This window comes from Lontra canadensis, unplaced genomic scaffold (assembly GCF_010015895.1).
Source record: "Lontra canadensis isolate GAN:19392208 unplaced genomic scaffold, GSC_riverotter_1.0 scaffold3, whole genome shotgun sequence".
Lineage (NCBI taxonomy): Eukaryota > Metazoa > Chordata > Mammalia > Carnivora > Mustelidae > Lontra > Lontra canadensis.
In genome coordinates, this window is record NW_022630997.1 from 11,305,898 (window position 1) to 11,309,359 (window position 3,462).

Here is a 3,462-nt window from a genome sequence, read left to right on the forward strand (position 1 = left end):
CACAGTGAATGTGAACTGTGCATTATTCTTTTTTAAATTATTATGTATGCATTATTATTCTTCATGCATTTCCAAGACAATATATCACTAGCATCTCTCTCTCTTTCTCTCTTTCTCTCACTCTCTCTCTCTGTGTCTGTCTGTCTCTGTGTCTCTCTCTCTTTCTTCCAATGCTATTCCAGTGCTATGTCTTGCTGTTTCTTTTTTTTTTTTTTTCTAGTACCATGCTCTAGGCTGAATGCATAGGTATCGAGGTAATAAGATTTTGCCTAAATTTCTATTCATTAAGCAGTGTTTACTGAATCCTCACAATAGTGCTCTGAAGACAGTACTATTATTAATTCCATTTTACAGATGCAGGAACTGGTCTGGCGAAATGACATCACTTGTTCAAGGCCATGGAGTTAGCCAATCTATGATATGAAGGAAGATGTATCAGAAAATTGATCTATACAGTTGAACAAATACTGTTCCCTCAAAAGGTTTGTTTTCCTCTTTCCTACATTAGATTTGTTTGTTTTCCATGCAAAAGGAGGTAAGATGAGCCCTCATTTTTACCCTGGAAAAATTCCTCCCCTGTAGTAGGAAAGTGAGAGTCAGGGATTGTGCTGAGAGCACATCGTGACCAATAGCCACAGGTCAGACAGGACATCCATCTGGGGTGCTGGGGAAATAAAATAGGGAAGGAGAACAATGTATTTCAGCTCCAATCAGAATAAGAGCAAAGGAATCAATGTTTACCAAATGAAATTTATCTAGAATAGCACTTATTTCCCAAGTCCCATAGGTATTACAAACTGAAACAGGAAATGAAAAGCTATTAAAATAAATGTTCCAATAGTATTCTTAACACAACTACCAGCACTTTGATGAAAAGGAAACCCATACTGCCCTTATCTCTATTTTCTAAGCTCAAACTCATAGAAATTTCTTGATAGGTCAGCACTAAATTTGAGTAATTGTTGCTAAGTCCTAGACACGAGTACTTAAATGGAAGTAGAAATTAAAAAGAATCTCTGTACATGTGGGTGTTATGCTTACAGGTAATTTGTTGCTAGAGCTAGAGGAAAGTTGAAAACATGGCTTTAAAAAGAAAACAACATATGAGGTAAGTATTGCATTTTATTTAATTTAGTGTGCTGGATAGAAATGACTGAGATTTCCAAAATTGTTCTCTCCCATCTCATCAGGAGCTTTAAAGAAAATGTTGTACCTCTCTTAATCTTGCTTCTTCCCTCATTTTTCACTGAAGTGTCTTTGAAAAGTGCAAGGGGAGGAGGACAATAGAGGTACAATGAAAACAATGATGATGATGATGATGACAATGACAATAGTCTCTTCCCCCAGTATCTTTTCTCATTGCTACCTAGAATTATGATTTGTATGTAGTTTTATAGGGCTGGGGGCTTTTTAAAGGTGTATTAAGGAGGAGAGAGTAAAGGTCACAATAGTAGGTGTTTTAAAAGTATATGAACACATTCTATTTTATACATATATATACTCAGAACATAGTATATATCACATTTTCTTTATACATTCACCTGTTGATGGGGGTTTAGGTTGTCTCTGCACCTTGCATAGTGTGAGTAATGCGGGGATGAACATCCAATACCTCTTCAAGACCCTGATTTCAATTATTTTGGATAAATATCCAGAAATAAGATTGCTTTTTCACTTGGTGGCTCCCTTTCCAGTTTTTGAGGAACTTCCACAGGGTTTTCTCCAGTGGCTGCACCAGTTTGCATTCTTACGCACAGTGCAAAGCGTTCTGGTTTCTGCATATCCTCATCAGCACATGCCTTTGGTCTTTTTGATCACAGCCAACCTGAGAGGTATGAGTTGTACCTCCTTGTGGTTGTGACGCGTGTTTTCCAGAAGTGAGGAATTACTAGAGCTCTGCTGTACGCAGTGTACCTATGGTCAACATTACTATATTTACACTTAAAAATTTATTGAGGGTGGATCTCATCTTAAATGTTCATAACACCATAACAAAGTGTATGAAGAGATCCAAGTCATTTTGTGATTACTTTTGCAGATCATGCGCCTTCAGTGGTCAGAGGGAAGTGTTCCAGGCCTGAACCATGTGCGTTACGGCTTTTATGCACGATACATCCAGTCTATCAGAAGAGGTGAGCTCTATTTTCACTCTGCATTCTTTCTTCCTGTGCCAACATTTGCTGGCAGTAGGAAGGGTTGATTTAAATGACTGGTTACTGAAGTGGAAAAGCCCTGAATATACTAAAAGTAAAATTGTGGTAAATTAAATAAATGTGTAAAGAAAGACTAACAGTTTTGAAAGACTCTGGCTTCAGTTTTCGAAGCCTTGCATGTGATTTCTGCAGCTCATTTCCCAAATTAAGATTCCCTTCATTCTTGCACATTTGTATATACCTGAGGATGCTTAAAGCAGAATTTTCCTTCAAACACCCTGTGTAGCTTATCCCTGGAGAAGGTCATTTGCAGGGATTTTCTCAATAGGTGACCGGTGTGTTTGCAGAATGTTTGACATCCAAGCTTTTGTTTTTGGCTGAGCTGTTAGGAACCTTGGAGAAGTCCAGCAGAAGTGGCTGGAAGTGAGGAATAAGGCAGGGACTGATGTTGGTTATGAGCAACACTGCGTGGGAGCAAAAAGTGCTGCTTTCTCAGCCTTGCAGTGAGCCATCAGCGTTCCATCTTTATTAATGCATGTCACTACACACATGTATTTTCATACCAGACTGAACATAGTTCTCATCATGAATCTCCTGCTCCTATATACTCTTTTAAGAATGTGGTAAGCTTAAGAGCTAACACGTTGACTATTAAGTGCAAATTATTTACCCAGATGTGGTCACAATGTAGTGTAGAAATAGATAGGACAAGAGCCAGGACTATGGGAAGGCTGTTAAGGAAATCCAAAACAAAACCTTTTCCCAAAACTTTTACCTAACTGACCCAGAAGTTCACATTTAGAGACGTCATTCTAAGTAATTATGGATCATTCTCTTATTCTCTATAATTGTATAAAATTTGCTTAAACCTAGACGGGCTAAAACAGCAGAATTCCGCCATGTACAGAAACATGGGGGAATTCTCCAAACAGATTGATTTGAAAAAATATATCCAGGGTGTATCTGGATAGTAATTGCTAGTATTACTAAAGGACTCAGCTTTTAAACAATTTTGGGCCTCTTTTATTTGTAAAAGAGTTCTAGTGTGTTAAAGCTCAGTTTTTATAAGTAGCTTTTTAAGACTATAGCTAGGTTGTGAAACAAAGTAGGCATAGGACAATGCCTAAAGTAAAATCTTGGATGAAATGGTACACAGGTCAACTCTGACCCTTCAGCTTTCTTTGTGAAAGAAAGAAAGGGAGAGAGAGAGAGGGAGGGAGAGGGAAGGGAGAGGAGAGGGAGGGAGGTAGAGAGGAAGGAAAGGAAGGAAGGAAGGAAGGAAGGAAGGAAGGAAGGAAGGAAGGAAGGA

General features: G+C 38.4%; 1 long non-coding RNA gene across 1 annotated transcript; it reads left to right on the forward strand.

Moving 5' to 3' along the window:
• Positions 1-418: 418 nt before the first annotated feature.
• Positions 419-2,075, forward strand: LOC116879282. Its single transcript, XR_004384998.1, has 3 exons — positions 419-482; positions 1,044-1,108; positions 2,039-2,075. It is a non-coding gene; the product is annotated as an uncharacterized LOC116879282 (long non-coding RNA).
• The last annotated feature ends 1,387 nt before the right edge of the window (positions 2,076-3,462 follow it).